Source organism: Hyposmocoma kahamanoa, unplaced genomic scaffold (genome assembly GCF_003589595.1).
Source record: "Hyposmocoma kahamanoa isolate Upper Pololo Valley unplaced genomic scaffold, ASM358959v1 91, whole genome shotgun sequence".
Taxonomy (NCBI): Eukaryota; Metazoa; Arthropoda; class Insecta; order Lepidoptera; family Cosmopterigidae; genus Hyposmocoma; species Hyposmocoma kahamanoa.
In genome coordinates, this window is record NW_020654684.1 from 254,403 (window position 1) to 276,932 (window position 22,530).

The window sequence follows — 22,530 nt, forward strand, 5'->3', positions numbered from 1 at the left end:
TTGTTTTCCTAACTCTTTATATTGCTCTGCCGCAGACTTCGTAGTGGATTCACTATCTGGCGGGGTATACTCGATAACTTTCTCACTGGTTAGTTCTTTTTCTTGCTCACCATCTTGTTTTCCTAACTCTTTATCTTGCTCTACCGCTGACTTGGTAGTGGGTTCACTATCTGACGGGGTATCCTCGATAACTTTATCACTACTTAGTTCTTTTTCATTTTCCTGTTCACCGTCTTCTTTTCCTAACTTTTTATCTTGCTCTACCGCAGATGTCGTAGTGGGTTCAGTAACTGGCAATGTGGCATTGCTAACATCTTTTTCAATTTTTTGTTCTCCTAACTCTTTATATTGCTCTGCCGCAGACTTCGTAGTGGGTTCACTATCTGGCGGGGTATCCTCGATAACTTTATCACTGCTTAGTTCTTTTTCATTTTCCTGTTCACGGTCGTCTTTTCCTAATTGTTTATCTTGCTCTGCCGCAGACTTCGTACTGGATTCACTATCTGACGGGGTATCCTTGATAACTTCATCACTGCTTAGTTCTTTTTCACGTACCTGTTCACCGTCGTCTTTTCCTACCTGTTCATCTTGCTCTGCAGCAGTTGCCGCGGTGGGCTCACTTTCTGTTAGTATGTCCTCGTTGACTTTATCACGGCCTGGTTCTTTTATATCTTTTTCTTTTCCTAAGTTTTTATCTTGATCTGCCGCAGACTTCGTAGTGGATTTACTATCTGACGGGGTATCCTTGATAACTTCATCACTGCTTAGTTCTTTTTCATGTTCCTGTTCACGGTCTTCTTTTCTTACCTGTTCATCTTGCTCTGCGGCAGGCGCCGCGGTGGGCTCACTTTCTGACAGTATGTCCTGGCCGACTTTATCACCGCTTATTGCTTTTTTGCCTTTTCGTTTTCCTAATTTTTTATCTTGCTCTATCTCAGACTTCGTAGTGGATTTACTATCTGGCGATGTGTCCTGGCCGACTTCATCACCGCTTATTGCTTTTTTGCCTTTTCGTTTTCCTAATTTTTTATCTTGCTCTACCTCAGACTTCGTAGTAGATTTACTATCTGGCGATGTGTCATTACTAACATCTACTTTATTTTTTAGTTCATGTTCTTTTTTATGATGTTGTCCTTTTTCATTTTTATCACCTCTTGGTTCTTTTCTATTTTCTTCTTTTCTTAACTTGTTTTTTTGTCGCTCTTCCGCAATCTTCGCTTCTTTTTCCTGTGCACGTTCTTTTTTCAATTTCATTCTTCTTAACTTTTCATCGAGTTGAGCTTGCGTGTGTAACATATCTTGTTCTTCCAGGAGCCGGAGTTCCTCTTCTAGTGCCTTAAGTGCACCTTCTGCCTCCTCCTGTTTTCTTAACGGTTTGTCGCGCTCTGCAGTCAGCTCAGCTTTACGTATTTTCTCCGCTAAACGTTCGACATAGCCTTTAATGTCATATTCTTTCGGCCATACATTACGCACTCTATAAAACATTTGGTAATCATGGTCTATTACTCGAATTATTTCAGCAGCGTATTTTTCTCCTTCTGCTGATGATTGTACTAGAACGTAGTTTCCTTTTTCTATTGTGATTCGATCATTTATTCGTTTCGGTACTGATACTAAATGCTTAAATCCTCTTGGTGTTATTATCTGCAAGAAATTAATGAACCTATGCTTTGTTAACAAACTTATCGGTAAATTAGTGTTTTAAGTTATTGTGATATAATACTGAATTCTAGCAATCAGTCAAACGGTTCATTTGATAGGAACCTCAACATTTGAAAAGAAGAAAGGAATGGGAGAGGGACGAGGTTTTCGAAGGATCCCTACTATCTCAAACACATTGACTACTTTGTATATTATGTGCGTATTTTATGTGTATATTACGTTAGATTTCCTATGCCTCATTAGGCTGGCTGCGCTTTTATCAGGAACACAGTAATGCTGCTCTGCAATAGAATCATGTAGAGGAATAATACCTTGGTGGCTAGACGGGCCCTGTTCTACATAAATGAGTTAACCCACAAAATGACAGTGACAGACGAGATATTGAGCATTAAGGATTTTTGTCATTACTCATTTAAATAATGAAGCTTAGAGGACAATTTTATGTTAAAAGATTTGTAATGAAATCAGCATTATGATCAGTTTATTACTTTTTTAAGTTATCAAACTTACGATTAGTAATTAAATAAAAATGGTTTATGCAAAATTCGATACATCAACAAAATTATTACTTTATATGTCTTGACACATAAAGCAATAACCACCACTACCCTTGGGTGTTAACACATTTTTGCAAAATACGGAAAAGTAATTATAAAGTGTAACTTAATCCTTGCAAACACTAAGAAATCATATTTTCATAGTGATTATGTGTTAAACCAAGTAACAGCAGTTTTATTCTTGTCAGTCAATGTGTTTTTCAATAATCATCTCTTGTTATTTAACAAGTAAATCTTAATAATCCAAATAAACAGATACCGAGTTCAGACTCTAAGACTTTTATTAAACGATTGTGCACGTACACAATCGGGTGTGCACGAAAGGAGCCTCTCCGTGTGACGTATCATTCCACACTCGTACTATTAGTACATTTGACGCATCCTGGGCAACAATCGGCGGGTAGGTACGCCTTACGCCGACTTGTAAGTCCTTTCACCACGATAGCAAGCATTACAGTCTATGCCATTCTTATATCTCGTTTCGCTATTTTTTTAACTTTTACCAAACATAATCATTATAAACTTATAACTGGCTCCGTGGCCGAACGGTTACCACTGCCACGCAGAGGTCCTGGGTTCGATTCCCGGGACGGGAGAAATATTTGTATGGCCTACATTTATTTCTCTCGTGAGTTTGGAAGTCATTTGTCGTTGTCTATGTGTGTGTCCATGGCACCCGCGACGCAGGGTTTCCCTAGTGCGGGGCTATGAGTGTGTGCGCGTTATTATTATTGTTCATCTTTATAGTAAATACTATATACGATTTATACATCCCTACATACTTTCAATCACGCCTGTTTCTCGTTGGGTTAGGCAGAACTCATAAATCTCCACTAGCTACGCTCCTGGCAAAACCACTGTCACCTCCTTCAATCGCATCAGTTTTTTCATACGTGCCTTATTTTTCTTTGTACTTTTAACCTGAACTTTTTTGAACACATCCGCGATTTGATCGAGACATCGCACCCCTCACGGAAGAATGGCATAAGTGGAATTAAGTCAAAAACGTTTATTGCTCCATTAGATACAGAAAAATATAACCCACATACTCTCCAATTCTTGCATCTCTATCTACAATTGTCGACAGAGTTACAAGAATCGGAGAGGATGTGAGTTAATACTTTTTTAGATTAATTTCTCTATCTACATGTAGATAGAGTTACGAGAATTGGAGAGGATGTGAGTTATATTTGTATCTAATGGAGCAATAGACATGTTTGATGTTACTAAACTTATGCCATTCTTCCATGAGGGGTGCGACATGTGCATCGAGGTCTACCTCTTCCCACGTTTAAATCTACTAACATCCACCGTTTCTTCATGACCACATAATCTTTCACTACACGACGCTCTCTTATTTCTCTGTTCGTCATTCTGTCATTAAGACTAAGGGTGCCTTCAAATTAGACGAAGAAGCTCTGCTGTGGCGCGTCTGTAGCGCGAAATTCGCTTTATTATTCATTTTCATACAATATACAGACTAAAAAATGGCGCGCGCATGTCACACCGTGGCGCTGCTGCAGCAGCTAAATATTGTATGAAAATTTAGTAGTGGCGCGACTGCAGCTCTACAGTGGCGCTCATGTGGCGCTTCTATAAGCGTCGAATTTGAAGGCACACTAACAGAGCACATACTACTCAAAACTTGAGAGCTTGGGTAAATGATAGCATTTATACCAATAGTGGTATGAGATACCAACAGCCCTACCCCAGTTTCATGCTTCTATCTAAATATATGTTACCCTAGTTTCCTGGTTCTTATGTCACACGCAATACTCGCTACCGTATATCAGGGTTGGAGCTCCATTCACCTGATTTCGACCATTACTTTCCGTTCAATATCATCTTCACACTAACCATCTCTTATCAAAATCAAAATAACCTTTATTCATAGGTAAGCACTATTACACTTGAAATCGACACATTGGTTAAACTCTACTGCTCATTCGTAAGGCAGAGTCCTCCGAGAAGAATGAGCAAGAAACTCTAGGAGTTGCTCTTTGTAAATAACATTTGTACACATTCAACATTTACAATATATTTTTTTGTTTTCAAGCATCATAGATCGAGACTACCTCCATGAGCTAAACGGGTATTCATGAGTTAATAGGGTATTTATGTGGTCTGTGGGTTATTACTACGGATTTTTGTCATCCAAATACGCAGAAGTTGTATTATAATAACCTTTAGTATAAAGTTTTTGTTTCATTATAGTTTTAAACCTCGTGAATGGCAAATTTTGTATATCAACCGGAATCTTGTTATAGAAGCGTATACATCGCCCTTTAAATGAATTTGTGACTTTGTGAAGACGACTATCAAGAACAGCTAGTTTATTTTTATTCCTCATATTAATGTTATGTCTGTCACTATCTTTTATAAAGAAATTACCATTCCTCTTAACATAAATTACATTTTCATAAATGTACTGTGACGCTAGTGTAAGAATGTTAATTTCCTTAAGCTTATCTCTCAAAGATACTGTGGGGCCCTGGTTGTAAATTGCCCTAATCGCACGTTCTGCAGGACAAAGATTCTATTGATCGGCGGCATTACCCCAAAGCAAAATGCCGTATGTCATTAGACTGTGAAAGTGAAGTAAACTAACCTAGCGGTTTAGACATCTGAAAGTTTCCGAATTTTTTAATCGCGTACCTACACTGCAGAGCTGAGCCGTTTTGATAACTTACTTATATGTATGACCCCATTGCAATTTAGCATCTAACGTTATACCTAAAAATACAACTGCATCCACAAGGTTCAATTTTCCGTTTCTGACTACAATATTTGTAACCGTCTCTGTAATGGTCATGGGGTAATGTAAATTTCACACAATTTGCTTTTTCTCATTAAGGAGCAGGTTATTAACAGCAAACCAATCGATTACTTTAGATATAGCTGTTCACATCGTCGTAGGAACATTGGTACCTTTTAACATTAAATAATAAGGAAGTATCTTCAGCAAACAATTCTATTTCATGTTTTATGCCCTCCATGAGGCTAGGTAAGCCATCAATATGAACTAAAAATAAAAATGGGCCTAGGATTGAACCTTGAGGGTCACCCATGCTAATTGCAGACCCTGATGATCTCGTACCGTTGACATCGACTCTCTGTACCCTACCACTCAAATACGATTTAAGAAGGTCGAAGTCACGACCCGCCACACCATAATGGCAAAATTGCCTGACCAGAGTATCATGATGCACACTATCACAAACCTTGGAAAGGTCACAGAATACACCAATAGCATCATATGATCTTGCCATGCATCAAATATATGTTTCATCAACTCAACACCAGTGTCGGTTGTAGAGCGACCCCGAGTGAACCTATTTGTTTAGGAGACATTAAGTTATTAATTTAAAAATGTGCACACATCTGATTTAGAATATTTTTTCCAATATTTTACCGAGATTTGGTATTATTGAAATAGGTCTGAAATTGGTGGGGTCTGACACACTACCAGATTTGAAAAGTGGAATGACTTTACTTTGGTTCATGAGGTCAGCAAGCACACCATCATCAACACATTTATTAAAGACACGAGCTAAGTAAGGCGCAATACAATCAACTATAGAACTAATTACTCTGACTGAAATACCATCAAGGTCCGCAGTGTTTTTTATGTCAATAGAGTTAAAGGCTTGGAAGTACATGACGGAACCTTAAAATAGTAAAACTTACTGCATTATTTTCTTTTAGTAAGGATTCAGCGGTCAAAATTGGAATCTCAGTAAAAAAATTTCAAACATTTTAGCAACTTCTGCGTCTGTTTTTACAATTTTGTCATTAAATCTTAGTTGAAAATATAAGTTACGAGGTTTGACCCTTCCAGTTTCGCTGTTTATAATATTCCAAGTCGTATTTACTACATTCGCGCTGTTTTTAATTTTATTATTTATAAATAAACATTGCTTTAGCTGCAACACGAACACGCTTAAACTTCCTAACAAAATCATTAAAACTGTTATTTGTGTTATAGGTCCTTTCATCGTAAAGATCATGCAGCCTCGCCCAGTTACTAAATTTCAATGAATTATTAATGGTTATGATTTTGGACTTAAAAACATTATCACGTTCAGTTTTCACCATGTTAAAAACTGTTTTATACAATTTATTTGGATCGTTACCGTACGTCAGGTAGTTTGAGCATTACGTTATTTCTATAAGCTTTAAGTCGACCATTATTTATTGGAACACATGTGATATCCTTTTTTGGCATTTTATCAACAGTTATATTAAAAGTGGCCAATTGACCGCAGTGATCAGAAGGTAATTTATTTTTAATAGATTTATTACTAGGTACGGTGGCAGCATAAATGTTGTCTAAACAAAAGGCTGTAGTAGAAGTTATTCTAGTAGGCACCAAGAAAAGATTTACAAGATTATAACATTAGAAAAAAATTATATGAGTTGTAATTGAGGTCACCACAAATAGCTATATATTTATTTGGATTATCATCAATATATTACCTAGCCAGCTACATAAATTCATAAATTTCTTGTACCCTCTCGCTACCAATCTTGTCCCAATTTTTCCACTTTTATCCCTTTCAACTACCATCTTGAACTTTTCCCTTTGAACTAACTGCCTCCGTGGCCGAACGGTTACCATGCCAGACTGCCACGCAGAGGTCCCAGGTTCGATTCCCGGGCCGGGAGAAATATTTGTATGGCCTACATTTATTTCTCTCGTGAGTTTGGGTGTAATTTGTGGTTGTCCATGTGTATGTCCATGGCACCCGCGATACAAGGTTTCCCTAGTGAGGCACTGAGTTGAGCTTGTGTGTTATTATTATTATTATTATTATCCCCTTACTCACGATCGCCTTCATTCCTTAAATTCTTTCAGATTGAAAAAACCAATCAAGCTTTAGGTTTCGCATTAAATATCTCGGAAGAAGCGCCATTAGCCAAATTCTTATTTTAGCGGTAAAAGTTCATTTATTCTAATCGCCCAATCCTCAGTTTTAGAATCTATATAATTTTCCAGTTTGAAATTTAAAGTATTTACATTTTTCAAAAAAGCTGTAAAATGACTTATGCGCATTTAAACGAAATCATTTCAAATCTTGTTGAAAGATATGTGTTGTAATTCGCATTCATGGTTTAACCACATGTAACACACTTTTGCGAACCAGGTTTTGTGTAACCAATTTTTTTATATTGATATTCAATTATTTTCTGTGAAATTACTCCACTAGTTTGTTATAATTATTAATACAAAGATCGAACACTCAGAAAAAACACTCAGAAAAAATTCCTTCGATCCGGTCGGATTCGAACCGACGTCTTCTTGCATACCGTGCTAGACGCTATACCTACTAAGCCACGGAACGAACCAACGGACCTCACGAATTTTTCTATGTGCTTCCGTCGTGTCTTTGTACTTGGTTTTTCAACGACTTTTTAGTCGTAGCGCCATCTATGAGAAATCTATTGCAGATTTATCACCCAGTTAGTACCTTTACAGCTACCAGTCCTGGCGAGAGATGTCGCTATTCACTGTATTAATTAAATTTTTATTGAATTGATATTCAATTGAATATGTGAGTGAGCTGAGTGTTTTTTCTGAGTGTTCGATCTTTGTATTAATAATTATAAGAATATTAAAGTTTATATGTTCCAAGGTACAAGACTGCATTCATAAAAACTCACTTTACGATTTTCTGTGGGTTAACTCATTTATGCAGAACACGGCCCAGATAATCTTACCTCAATAAATTATTTGTCAGTCACAGCACACTAGATAAAAAAACACCTTACACCAAAGATCATAGGATTCAAAGTCAAATCATCTTCAATTCATAGATAAGTAAATTATACTTGAAATCGTCATATAAGAGACTCTAAGGGTTGGTCTTTGTAAATATACATTTGTCATACAATATTTATTTCAAACATTTTAGATCAAGAATACCTGCTAAAGCTAAACGGGTCACTAACACGGAATTTCGTCATCCAAGTACCTACCCATAAGTTGTATAATAAGCTTTAGAATAAAGTTTTTGTTTCACTATGGTTTTAAACCTTGTAAATGGCTAATTATGGATATCACCCGGAATCTTTTTATTATAAAAGCGTATACTTAAGCCCCTTAAAGATTTTCTGACTTTGTGAAGATGACGCACATAGGGGTGAATGGCCGATCTGGCTGGCCAAAAGTCCATTTTACCAAACTAAATGTAGGTAAAAAACAATGACTACCTGAGCAAGTTGAATAAATTTCGAACCATAGATGACTCGTCCATCACCCCGTTCATGCCACCCTGAGGAAGGATCGCAGTCTGAACTTGATCGTCTGTTTTAGTGTACGAATTTGATCTCGACAGCTTTTGAAAACGCTATTTTCCTGAAGTGTACATTCATTGATGGCTTCTACATAAGCAAAGATGATTATGGTTCCCAATAGGCAAGGTGATATTGCATATTTTTTTTAATATTTATAATATAGTTTCAATATAATTTCATATAATGTTTTTGACCATGAAAAATACGTTCCGTTCCGGTACGTAGGTATACGTTATATCCCGCCATATTTCTTTTTTTAATATAAGCAACAGGTATTCAACAAAAAGATTATTTACAAAATTCCTGCGCTTTTGAAAAATAAAGGCATTTGAACGAATTGACAAAAAATGTAAATTTTTATTTTTATCTGATCTTAAACAAACTTTTATAATATTTTAGGACCAGGAGAGAGTTCAAACATGCGAGTAATCACTCGAAAAGCATTGTTTGATAAAATGCAACAACAATACTTACCTACCCCGTTTTCAGTCCAAACTGGATTAGCTCGAAAATTACCTTTTAATGTTTGAAATTATTCCATTGGAGAAATTAAGCTAATGAAACCAAGTATTACAAGCTTGAAAGTAAAATTCAAAGACCAATGGAATAAACGAATAGGAAAGAACAAAAGTTTCTAGATAAAAACAAAGAGTGATTAGAGCAATGCGTGATTAGAAAATGAGTGATTAGAACAAGAGCAATGCAACAACAACGTTGCTCAGGTCGGCCGGAAAAGCCATTTATTGATTGAAGTGACAGAAGCAAGAGAAGAAAAACAGAGGAAGTTCAAAGTATTGTCGAGAAAGATATGTTGTTTCACTGTACTCAGATGATTACAAACTTCTGGTAAAAGAGATGCTTCAAGTTTACTTTAACTAATAACGAAATCCCAAAAGCGAGCTACAATAATCGAAAGAGCGTATTCAACGTATAAAGAAAACAAAGAAACACAATTAAGTCCTTTACAAGCTCCGACGATGTTTGTTGAAGCAGATCTTTCCAGACGGTATGAGGTGCTAAAAGCAAAAAACAAAAAATACTATCCGAGCTTCAGTGTCCTGCAAATAGCAACAAAAAAAATTGTTATCCACCTAAAGAGATATATCAAATAACGGAAACTTGTGCTGAAATACATCTTTAAGATTTGTTAGATCATACTGTTACTCGATTGTTGACGTTTCTGGGAGAAGAAATTTTGAGTCCTTTAAATCAAGTGGAAAATAACACTTTAGAGTTGATTTGCAAACGCTGCGATGGCTCTCAGCAAGCACGTTTTAAACAAACGGTCAATTCATGTACTTTATTATTGTACCAAATTTTCAAATAAATTTCATCATTTTATTTTAAATTTTTTCATTTAAAAGTTTTATTTTTAATCTCAATAAAAAAAAATACTACAAAACATAAAATAAATCATAATAACAGAAAATCACGTTTCAAACACTTAAAAAATAATTTTGGACAGGCAGGTAGGCCATTTACCCACCGTGTGACGGCAAGAACAGGTAGTTTATTTTTATTCCTCGTATTAATGTTACATCTGTCACTATTTAACAAAAAATACTATTCTCAACATCAATATCGACGCTAGTGTAAGAATGTTAATCTCTCTAGACTTATCTTTCAAAGACACGCTGTGTCATACAAAGCGAATACTGTATAAAGGTTTAAAATTACGTACCACTGCCAGATTTGGACAACAAAGACCGAATACTTTTACTATACATTGATCATCTTCAAGAGTTGAAAAATCCATGGAATCCGTAGGGGCACACATTTTCAGATAGTTTATGGGTACTAAACACTGATTTGTAGATATTATGTATTAGTTGTTTTCTGCAAATCACTTTTAATTACAATAATGTTTATTTACATGCATTCAATTTCAAAAACTTAAGTCACAATTGAAAGGAATGCTTATCATAGTATAAAAAGAAACGCGACTCCATACAATCGTAGCGGCGCGGTATGTTTCTAGGATCGCATACATTCGCAATCTCGCGTGGAACTCACGTTGCGTATCGCGAGTCGTCGCTTTCGACGTTCCAGAACTGAAGCGTTGGTTCGGTGTTTAAACAATCTCAGTACCGAGTACTAAAAATACCGACCTCAAAAGTACGTGGAATTACGTCTTTTTGCTAAGTTTTATTGAAATATCCCCTAGTTCGCCACTACACAGGACTTGATACTGGAGATAATAAAAATAGGTTCTTACTACGACACTACTCAAAGTATATTGAGAGAAAAACGCCTTGAATTGGAGAAATAGCAAAATCAACCATTAAAGTAATTGCTCCTAAATTAAAGTTAGGCACTATTTATGAAAATGAATCTTCATGCGTGAACAGCCACCCTCCGAGGTGGATGATATTCTTCAAATGAAATGGGACCACTATGGAAGTACCTCCTTTCCAACAAAAAAAGAATCATGAAAATCGGTTCACAAATACTGGAGTTATCGCGTAACATACATACAAAAAAAAGAACATACAGTCGAATTGAGAACCTCCTCCTTTTTGAAGTCGGTTAAAAATGACACCAAGTAATGACGCGTTTAAAGTTAGATTTATGGTAATTTGAACAAGAGTGCTATAAAGCAGCTATGCGCCGAAAGACATTTGGTGACATCACTTAGCATTTTATAAACCATCGACTAAATAACCAGAATTGAAAACGAAATAAGGGCCATCCATCCCTGGTAACTCATCAGGCAAATAGGCCTTATATCACTTTTTAACCGACTTCAAAAAAAGGAGGAGGTTATACGTTCGGCTGTATGTACGTTTGTAGGTATGTTTCAGATTTCGTAAATTCTTTTTTGTTTGAAAGGGTGCACTCTCGTGGTGGTCCTATTGTTACCAAGTCAGAATCTGATGAGGGAATCCATGGAAATCGAGGAAAATCCTCAGATTTTATAGGCATGTCAGTGTACAATACCGATTTCTCCAATAATTGTAGACCGATTTCGAAAATTCTTTTTTTGTTTCAAAGGGTATACTTTCGAGGTGGTCCCTGATGCCGAGCATGCAGTTCCAGGTTCGTTTCGGCTATCACAAATTAAAAAAATATATTTCGCAAATAAAAGTCGACTTTTCACTTGAAACAATGCATGTAATCAACAAATCACCGTCAAAAAAAGTATAACTTTTTCATGGGAACAAAAAACCGGCCTAAAAAGTTTGCTTTTCGGCTTTTTTCGATTTCGATGGGATTTACTCATCACATTCTGACTTCTTGGTGACAATGGGATTGTTACGGATTATATTATACGTTTTATATTTTGTTTTCTGGTTGTCATGGCGACGGTCATTTGTTGATTACATGTATTGTGTCAAGTGAAAAGTCGAATTTTGTTGCGGAGTTAGTAATTTGTGATAGCCAAAACGAACCCGGGACAGTATCAGGGACCACCTCGAGAGTATACTCTTTCAAACAAAAGAAGAATTTTCAAAATCGGTGCACAATTGATGGAGAAATATTGAAGACACGAACATGCCTATAAAATTTGAGGGTTTCCTTCGATTTTCATGAGATCCCCTAATCAGATTTTGACTTGGTGACAATAGGACCACCGCGAGAGTGCACCCTTTCAAACAAAAAAAAAATTTTCAAAATCGATCCACAATTGACGGAGATATATCTAAAACATACATAAAACTTACATACAGCCGAACGTATAAACTCCTTTTTTTGAAGTCGTTTAATAAAATGTACAAAGGAGTCCATAATAGTCCCATTGTCACCAACAAGTCAGAATCTAATGAGGAGTCACAAATTAGAAAGATATATGCTGTAGATTCTCCTCTATTCCGCGGCGAAAATCTGGAACAACATTCCGCCACCAATGCGTTCTTCACAATCCGTTTATGCGTTCAAATGTCAACTCAAAGAGCACATTCTAAATCTACAAAACACGTCTGAAACAATTTTATTTGTGTAATGCGCCTCAAAATACAAAATTAAAAAGAAAAAGCAGAGTGAATCTTTGTTGGGGCATTAGCTGAAATTTGTGTTATGTTTCCTATTTAATTATATTGTTTCATGTTTAAGTTTTTATTTAACTCGCGTCCACGTTTGTTTTTATTTTATTAATATATTTTTATTTCTTTTAATCGGCATTTTCGAAAAGGGTCCACTGAAAACCAGCGCTGTGGCCTTGCCGCAGTATTAGCTGAGTTGGGTCCTTTTCAGTGCAATAATACACTTTTAATACTAATTATTAATATTGTACTCTTAAATTACATTTCTTTCTTTCTTTCTTTTCTTTCTCTCAGTGAATTCTGTCGAAATTGAATCAATAAATCGGCCAATTTTTAAGTTAAAATGCGTGCGTTCCTCAACTCGACATTGGCGAAATCACCGATTACATTAAAAATTACTAATATTATTACATTTAAAAGAAAAAGGAAATGATGATGAGGGAATCCCATGGAAATCGAAAAAAGCTGATAAGGGAACTTTTGAGGTCGGTTTTTTTTCAATGAAAAAGTTACAATTATAAATATCAACTCTCGTTTGCACTGAAATCACAAATTAGAAAACTGAAATAGCACAGCGCCAATAACCGACTTGTGTGTACGTCTCCGTATATTCCAAAAATATTCTGTATTTGTTGTAACAAAGATAATATCTCTAACAATGGAAGCTGTTCCATTCGGTGGTGTGTAAAAAACAGCAAAACATCTAATTACAAAACAAACGGAATCATTAAATATGTAAATTTCAACTTTCGTCCAATATAGCAAAGTTAAACGGGTCGATTTGAAGTGAAACAATTGACGACACCCGTCGATTGTTTCGAATTCGGGCTGGCCAATCGGAGCGCAGTTGCCACAGTAATGATTTGGCAGAATAGTTTCGACACAAATTAAATGACATTTCATCTCTATTTCTGGTTACATACTCCGATGTTATAAATCCATCATATGTGTGTGCATTTCATTCGTATAACAAGTCACAACAGTCAACAGCACAGCTGTGGACAGGTACTTGACCAATGCAAGAGTCAGTGGAGAAGAAATCCAGTCTTGTCGATAGTCCATGGTTAGAGTTTGAATTTGACACTTAAGGCAGTCTCTAATCTTGTCAAATTGAATGCTACCAAAACGCAGGCGTATCTATTCTCCGGGCGGCGTCGTGGTGAATGTTCACTGATCCCACGGCGCCGACTCAACCGGCGAGAGGGAAACCCGGGGGGCTTTTAGTGGGGTAGGCCTTCCAGTCTGGAGCGAGAGTCCCCACATAACCCAAAACACAAAGCCCAGGGAGACTCAGGGGTATCCATAAAGATTTCCCCTCGTCAAAAAAAAAAGGCGTATCTATTCTCCACAAAACGGAGTCCCTTTCACCTGACTCCGACTATTCGTAATGTATCCATACCGACAGCCGACCATCTTCATCAGCTACTTGGAATGGACCTGTTGTCCAATCTGAACTTCGGCAGATACATTGAATCCATGGCCAAAAACGCAGCCAGGAAGCTTGGCATCCTTTCCAAGGTGAGGCGTTACTGTAGTAGTAGTAGTAGTAGTAGTTTTGATTATAGTGACCCTCCCTACATACCCATACGAGAAGGGCACTATAACCTGTGTGCGCACTGGAACCTTATAAGTTCAGGTTCTGACCCCAGATCAGCCAGTGTACAGGGTTGTCACAGACCTCTGTCACTTCATCCGGTTCTTCGAGAGGCTAGTGCCTCGTGTGAGCCGCCCCGGGCGCACGTATAGTACCCTCCCTATTTTCCAGATATATACCGGAGCAGTAGGCACGCTCACTTCCCGTTGCGCATTGCATAACTAGCGGTTGCCACCGCTAAGCCATCGACTCTGAGTCCACTACCAAATCTCCTTGTTGGTGGCGGAGCTCTAAGACACGCTCACTTCACGACGCCGAAAAACGAGGTCTTTTCAGTTCCCAATAACCTAAGCGGCTGGAGGACCGGAGGATATCTAGCTTATCCTCTACCGCAAAGGCGTATCACTGGCGGAGGGCTTGGCGCGTCCGGGCCAAGTACCCTGATCTTGCCATCGAGCCCGTAGTCTCTCCGGAAAACCCTATCTCTCAGGTTGGTAGATAGGGACATACCGAGACAGTTGCTTCAGCTGTACCAAGCACAAGTCCGGTCGTGTATAGAGTACTGCTGCCACTTATGGGTTGGCTCTGCTAAATACCAACTGGACACCTTGGATTTAATAAACAAGCGTGTCAAGAGGCTTATAGGTGACTCGAAATCAGTAGAAACGAAAGTTCAGAGCCTTGAACACCGCCGTAAAGTTGCCAGCTTATCGGTATTGTACAGGATCGCTATATCACGGAGAGCGTGATATGGAATTGCATAATTTGATTCCGCCTTCCCCTTTCCATCATCGGCGGACTAGACGTGGGCTGGATTCCATCCCTATATTGTGGATTCTCAGGATTCGCACGAAGCGGTTCGCTTCCACATTTATATGGCGAGCGGCTAGAGAGTGGAATTCCCTATCTGCGGACTTGTTCGTCAAATGCTATAACTTGGACCTTTTTATGGGGAAAGTGAATGAGCATTATTTAGGTGAGCATGCTACATCGTCGACCTCATCATCACTTGCCATCAGGTGAGATGGAGGTCAAATGCGCACTTATTTTTTATAAAAAAAGTCAAAAGTTAATATATAATTATTGAATAGTGTTAAAACTTATAAAATATCCCAAGTTGCCCATCTACACCTATGTATATCTAAATTAGGGATGCACATAACCATTCGATTTTCATGCAGATCGATTCAACTCTATAACTCTAGATGAGTTTATACACACGCGCAAGAAGTGTCGCGAAAAGTAATGTAATAAGTATCAATTAGATTCCTGTAAAAGTAATGTTACAGTGTGATATCGCCCTCACTCACATCACACAGACCAAAAATGAGATGCGTTATAACCATTATCCCATCACTCTGTGCATTGCTTAGTTGTTACCACTATATGTCTGTGGATGCTACTATCACAATGCATTACAGTGTGATATTACCACAGACATATATCTAGATAGACGCCGTAAGTGTACGTACTTCGTTCCCAAAGTAAGCGGAATTCACTGACTTGCCGCTGCTACACTTCAGAAAGCGCTCGACCGTTATCGTAGACAAACACCAGTCGAAAACGCGAAAAATGCATAATTATGCCATTATAAACTGCAAAAGCACCATAACTGTGGGTAAACTGTTAAACAGGGACGTTTCCTTCCACGGGCAAGTGATTTTGTAATCAAAAGATGCATAATTTATTTTTAAAAACAATTATTTTGGTTTCTCTATGAATTTCGAGGAAACAAATATGCAACCCAGTGTATGCCTCATGATTTGTAATACATTGCGGCTTTTACTTGGTGCGGTATATTTGTGATCGATCGATATATGCGGTAATCTTAACTTGGTGCGTGTTTTGCAACTTAGTAGTACTATTACCATCAATCATACATTACCTGTTCCGAACGTAGCTGCGATCAATACGCGTAAACTAGAGCAGATAATTAATACGAAGTGTAAAGTAACTATTACAATTTTTAAACGGCACAAACATAGTAGTATTGACAATTCACTATTAACCATCTATTCACAGAACGTATGAACCTTTTTATTGAACTGAAATAAAAAAAAAACAATAAAACTAGTATTGTGTCCGATGATGTTATGATGAGTGATGCTTAGAATGATAACGCATAGAATGATAGTTTCATATCAAACGAACTGTCACAAGTGAGGCAAAAATCAGATTCATGTAGGCTAGTTTTAGTAGTAGGTTAATTTTCGGTTTTAGTGAATATTTATATAAAAATACAAGTTTAAACGCGTTACTTCCTTGTGGAATGTGATGTTAGTATCTATTTTATGTTTGTCTGACGTATTGTTACACTCATTTAACGCATATTTCGTCATTTTTAGCTAAAATTCTTGAGCTGTTCGCGGTGCAAGTTGACCTTGAGCACTGAAGGCCCGCCCGCTCGTGTAGGCCCATTGGGCGCGCTTCAATTTGCCTCACTTAGCGTGTGCGGACTAGGTTTCTATGCGTTATTATTCTAAGGAGTGATGTGTAATATCACATTACACCGTTGCGTGAAATTACAGTTGCAATATTACTCGCATTACTTACACATCACTATGGTTGTAATAAATGATATTCTATACTACTATATTCTAAGGCTCAACTCACACTGGCGCAGAGTCGAAGCGTCACGTCGCGTTCTGTTTTTCAACTACAACACGCTCGCATTAACGCGCTGAATATGCTATAGGCGAAAAACATGACGAATCGCGACGCTTCGACTCTGCGTCAGTGTGAGTTGAGTCTTAGCGAGTCTGGGGAAATTATCTATAGGCACTGTTAAGAGTGATTGTTATCTTTTTCTCAAGTAGATAACCGTTTTGGACGGTTCTAGTCTTGTAAACAGTTTTTACAGTGCTTAAAAGCAGTAGAGCTCCTTGTGAAACAGTTCGTCCAGGGAAGTACTGCCACCTTACCTATGTATGTAAGGTGGCAGTACATGTGATCATTACTGCGTTTCGATTTTGAATGGTAAGGGTTATGATGAAATTACAGGCACATGGGACTTGTCAACTTATGTCTCAAGGTGATAGGCGCCGTGGCAGTGCCCCTCAGATCTTTGCGATTTAAAGCTCTGAGTGGCACTGCAACTGTTACGGACAGGCGTGTAGCTTACCATCAGGCGCATGACATATTCGTCCCGTCACTTGACATTATAAACAAAAAGAAATCAAAAGACAGTGTCAAAAAGTTTAATTTGGTCGAATATTACTTATTTGACGGGAGTAGACCCTCAGAAACAGGTGCAAACTACTGAACGTGTAACTATAATACGCTCTCCTGCGTTTGTCTGGGCGCCGCGTCGTCGCTTTGAATTATGTAGTGCATCTGAGAACACACTAAATACTTTACTTACCAAGTGATTCTTCCTCTAGTTTTTCACCCCAAATATTGTTAAAACCGATGTTATCATCAGGATTCCCTTTACTAATGTATATTTAATGACCAAATGTGAAGTACGCAGCCCAGCGAGATGTAAAAGATTCATCACATTGCTCGTCAGAAGACGGCTTTAAGATTGGCCAGCAGATCTTAAAAGTCCAAGAACCGATCATTGTAATAGCTTTATTTACGTTTGGCGCGATTCTATAAAGAAAAAATAAACAAAAGGTATTTATATTATTTAGATTGTGTGGTGTAAAGTAAATAAAAGTAAGCTACGAGCCGCCCGCTCCCGCCATTATACGTTACGAAGTGACATAATTGGTGTGAGCGGACGAACCGCACGCGCACGTTAACTAACCAAACCTCGTTTTATTGAGCTTCGGAAACCTTGTTTTATTAAGTCGGAAGCTATGTCCGTACATTGTCTCAAGACACTACGACCAGCATCTTCGGCACTAGCCCGGAGAGCCAGTAAAGGATAAGCTAGACATCCTCCGATCCCTCCAGATGCGTAGATTTATGGGAACTGTAGAGACGCGTCGAGTGTTCGGCATCGAGAAATGAGCGTGCCTACAGCTCCGCCACCAAAGAGGAGATTTGGTAGGTGACTTAGTGTCGTATTCTAGAACTCTACTCAATGCTCAAGTCAGGTTTTGAGTATGGTTTAAAGCACTCGAAATCATACTCAAGTCCCTGCCATTAGGGTCGTATTTCCAGTGCTTGTGTTTCTAGTGCAATCCTGACTAGAGCATTGAGTAGAGTTCTAGAATACGACCCTTAGAGTCGACGGCTTAACGGTGACAACCGTTAGTTGCGCAGTTTAGCGTGCCTACAGCTTCGGTACCTATCTGGGACTATTATATATTATTTCCAGAGAGTGCTGTGCGTGTACCCGGGGCAATTCACCCAAGGCCGGATGAAGTCCGGCAAACGGGCTGATCTGATGCCAAGACCTGTCTGAGAAGGTCCCTGTGCAAGCTTGTTCGCACATGTTATAGTACCCTCCCCTTATAACCAAGAGGTTGATATGGAGAGTCACTATAAACAAAACTTATGTATGTAGAAAGATATGGGGGCTGTCTGCACAGCTAGGTAGGTGTCACATTCCATTAAGATATTTTTTTTCTATTTGATTTTGTTTAAAAGCAGAACACGGTATGTGAACTAGTTTTTTTGTTTTATTGTTATAAATATCGCTAAAAGTAAGAAATTGATCTCATTATGTGAAAAACCTTGATCTCGAACTTTGAATATTAGAACATACTGTTATAAAAAATTTATCAGTTTTATTTTTATGTCACCCTAAATGTTATATACATGCTGCATTTTGACACAAAATCGCTTCTCCTGTAAAATTACAAAAGTGGCGGTTACAGTGTAATGTTTCTCAAGTACGGAATTATTCTTATAGGAGTAGTTTTAATCTAACGTTACGATATAAAGTGTAACTTGCTTACCTACGAAATAAAGATATTTGATTTCATATAGAATACTGTAGTCCAAAGTGATTCAAATTCTCCACTGTTTTATATTCTAGAAGGCAGCCTTTTGTAGATAGGTCTAGTACCTACTATTACAACATCGTGAATATGTCTAAATTTACAGGTAAAGGTAAAATAATTTTGTCCTCTAAATGTAAATTTGTTTAGCAGCCATTGTTTTGTGAATTTTCTATTGTTATGCAAGGAATTAACTTAATTTCCTTTTTTTACCATAAGACTAATATCGATAAATGACAAATTATTGCCATTTGAAAGAACATTGTCAATCAGTGTAGAAAAAAGCTAGAATGAAAAAAAAAAAGGTAAAAAGCAGACTGTCACCGGCGTTAAACAAACTTCAAAGAAAATTTAAATAAGCTTCTTGATTTACAGCAATCCCTAGAAGATGGAAAAAATAAAGGAACAGTCGTCACAGAAACTTAAATGGACTTTAAATTTATTTACATTTCTGTGACTATAGTAATGCCATTGGCACCATTGACTTACAATTACTTATATGGACGTCGGGTCCGCGCTAAAAAGTGTCCGAACTTATAGGGAGTTAAAATCGTATACAGAGCGTCATTCACGCTTTAGTCTTCGTTTGTTTCTTCTGACAGCGAAGCAAGCAAAATTAGACAGTACTGCGATGACATTACAATTTAAATTCAACGTTTTAGCTTTTTCATATTCCATTACATGTCACTACGTTTAAATAGGTTGACTTGGGACATTTTTTTCGTGGTTTTTGTATTAGACCCATCGTCCATTTATTTGTAAGTCAATGATTGGCACCAAAGAAAGTGAACCTTTGATTTTTTATTACCTATTTAATAAATATAACGCACATAATGAATTAATATACCTAAACAACAATTGTAACTAATGATCCTGTATACACTGTATTCGTATAAAATCTTTGATTCCAACCATTGACTTACAATTATATGGACGTCGGGTCCGCGCTAAAAAGTGTCTGCACTTGTAAGGCGCTAAAATCGTATACAGAGCGCCAAACTCCTCTTTAGTCTTCATTTGTTCGACTGACAGCGCGATACTGCGATGACATTACAATTTAAATTTCGAATAGGTTGACTTGGGACATTTTTTTCGTGGTTTTTGTATTAGACCCGTCGTCCATTTATTTGTAAGTCAATGATTGCAACGCATTTGATGACCAAATCCAACTGTTGATTAAAACGACACGGCTACCTGTGTAACAATCGCCAACTATATTTTATGGATGGTGGGAAAGAGATATTTTTTTATATCAAGTGACGGGGCGAACATGTAGTGGGCGACACATTACTAGCTCTTGCAGTGCCACTCAACTGTGGGGCACTGCTTTATTCCATCCTCCAAGGGCACTGCCACTGCGCCTGTCACCCTGAGCCATAAAGTTGGCAAGGTTTCCTTTATTTTTTTTCCGTCCTCTAAGACCTTTTGTGAACATCCTTAGCGCCCAGTTACACGACGCGAAAGTTTTCGCGTGGCCGCCGCGCGGCCAACGCCCAGTTATCACGCTTTCACGTATGTAGGGGAACCGGAGCAGTTTGACACAGGGGACACATTCATACACCTGCATTATCTCCACACCTTCAAACATAATATTAGTTGTGATAATACTAAAACGTGCCTTTGTACGAATGAATAATAGACATGCGATGATGCAGCTCATCAGTTAGCTGTTTCCGTTCGACAGGTCACAGTGTTTTCACAGCCGTTAGCTAAAAAAATAAGCGACAAAAATACGAGGGCCACTGCAGTTTTGTTCACTTTACAGGGCTTTATGTCTTATTACAGGGTAAACTAGTGTTGTCAATAACTAGAATTGGATGTGACTGAGAGAATATTATAATTTTTTTTTTTAATAAATATTATTTTCTAAATTCGCCGGTGGGGTACTTTTATACACTAGTGAGTGGGGCCGTTTGGTACGTATCAAAGTGCTAGGAATTAGTTATTTTGTACGAAAAATATAAAACTGTTTCAACAAGTCATTGTAAAGAGGTGAACTAGTGACATTTTGCGCTATAGTCAGCTCTTCCTCCTATATTTCTTCTTCCAAGACTACATTACAAAGAATACTTTTAAAATGGTGCCCTAGAAAGAAGTCGGGATAGATCAGTGCGGAGGCACCTATAGCATCATACTTTATGAACAGTTGATCACCTAGTGCCGATAATACCTACGTGGCAACCAGGAATGGCACACTACATTGATTCACACATTCTTAGTGCCCCAAGCGATGTATCAAAGTACCCCACAGGTGGGGCAGAATTGGACAATTCCCATTTTTTTATAAAATCAAAATTTTTCAATTATTCAATGTTATTTATGAAAGAAAATATTAAATTAGTATTGTTTATTAGTTATATCATCAATTAGGTGAAAAAATATTCATTATAATCTCATTTAGAAGCCCAAAATTAAAGTTAAAAAACTGCCCCGCGTCCCCCAACATTAATTGCGAATCTGAATTCTACTTACTAGGGAACAACATTTAAATTCCTCTGAACAATACAACCACGTGATCGCCGCGTAGACCAAAGACTTTGTATATAACATTATAGCCAAAATTTCGCCCTCTTTGCCGACGACTCCAAATTAATTTCCGCAGCTCTCCAATCTGCTACCACACGCCTAGGCGTGTGGTTTCGCAGATGGAGAATCGAAGTTAATCCCAAAAAAAGCGCGGCGGTATTCTTCACGCGAAATAACTTATCCTGTCGTAGGGTACAAAACCTCACCGCGATCTCGCTCTTTGGCCGCCTAATCCCTTGGATGAACACGGTCAAATATTTAGGAGTTACGCTCGATAGGAAGCTTAGCGCGCCCACTTTGTTTGGGGTGGTTTGTGACTGTAGTTGCGCTTCTGTTATTTATTTTATTAACTTTATGCGGAGGGAGAGTGGGATAATTAACTGCGAATTTGCACGATTTAACATCTAAGTCTTTGTAAAAGATGTAGATTATTTCATTTAAGATATTCTCGCTAAGAGCGATGCCACATGGGTGTGCGCTAAGATTTCAACGTACTAAGTTGCTTGCGGTGGCGCACTGTTTTAACGCACCGCCATGCCACAACGTTCTGTTATGTAAGAATGGTATACAGGGCCCAATGTTGAGTTGTTTAAAAATTATCATCAAAAAAGATGTAACACTGTCAGTTTAAATGATGAACATAATGACTTAATATGTATCTCGGATAAGTTTAACTGGGGCCCACATGTTGAACGTGTATGTACTAAGCTTAGGGCGGTACTTTCCAAGTTATGTATACTCAAACAAAAACTACCATACAATTGAGAATGTTATATTTGGCACTGGCTGACTCTATAATTAATTATGGTATTTCGAGCTATGGTCGTACATACAAAACATTCCTACAAAATATTTATAGTGAAAGCTATATATAAGATTGCTTAAGACCATTGTACCTCCTAGAATTAGATATAAATTTAAAGATAATTATGACCAACTATTTCAGTATTGTAACATAATGAATGTCTTTGATAAAGTTAACAACTCTTTTATGGGGAACTGTATACGTTTTTACAATAAGATTCCGG

The 22,530-nt window shown here is 37.7% G+C and overlaps 1 protein-coding gene across 4 annotated transcripts in view; it reads right to left on the reverse strand.

The window, feature by feature from the left end:
* Positions 1-19,160, reverse strand: part of LOC113236329 — a 30,293-nt gene extending 11,133 nt beyond the window's left edge. Inside the window, exons 1-4 of one of the 4 annotated variants that reach the window (XR_003310939.1) lie at positions 18,935-19,160; positions 17,449-17,678; positions 15,973-16,132; positions 10,195-10,349 (exon numbers count right to left, since the gene is read on the reverse strand). The gene's annotated coding sequence lies outside the window, so the exon portion shown is untranslated. Of the gene's footprint in view, positions 1-10,194; positions 10,350-15,972; positions 16,133-17,448; positions 17,679-18,934 lie in introns of those variants that run through there. The other 3 variants (XR_003310941.1, XR_003310940.1, XM_026472349.1) reach the window with 3 other exon arrangements.
* Positions 19,161-22,530: the final 3,370 nt, after the last annotated feature.